The sequence below is a fragment of the Bison bison genome, unplaced genomic scaffold, assembly GCF_000754665.1.
Source record: "Bison bison bison isolate TAMUID 2011002044 unplaced genomic scaffold, Bison_UMD1.0 scf7180017864519, whole genome shotgun sequence".
Classification (NCBI taxonomy): Eukaryota; Metazoa; Chordata; class Mammalia; order Artiodactyla; family Bovidae; genus Bison; species Bison bison.
The window spans coordinates 14,928,365-14,928,897 of record NW_011495072.1 but is presented as its reverse complement, the minus strand read 5'-3'; positions in this window follow the sequence as shown (position 1 = coordinate 14,928,897).

The following is a 533-nucleotide window of genomic DNA, read 5'->3' as shown; positions in this document are numbered from 1 at the left end:
CTTAGGGGTGTTACATCATCTTCTGGCCAGGGGGCCTGCTGACAATTTATGACCCTCTCCTTGTGACAGCAGTCAGTCAACTAGGACACTTATTTCTCCAGGGGTGATTATTATTAAAACAGACTCCACCTTCTGAAGGTACCAGATAAAGTTACATTCCTATAGGGTGAGGGTGTAGTGGGTTTTAATTAAGGAAATAATTTACTTAGCCTAAGGTCTAATGTGATTAATATCAAAGGTTAATACTTATTTCTTCTATATATTCATTAATGTGTGTAAGAGCAGGGGATGTGGAGACTTAGCAACAAACATTGGCTCAACAAATGAAAAACCCTTCACCAATACAATTTCTTATCAGCCCACTATACTTATACTAATAGTTTTCTAACTTTTCTAAGGAACCTGTTTTTAGAAGGTTTAAAGCATCTCGTGCCTCTCAGGGTTGGGAGGCTGTGAGCAATCACATGTGGCCGGACAAGCCTGTCAGGCAGGCTAGAGAACCTTCAGAGGAGTTTGTAGGTTGAAACACTCCT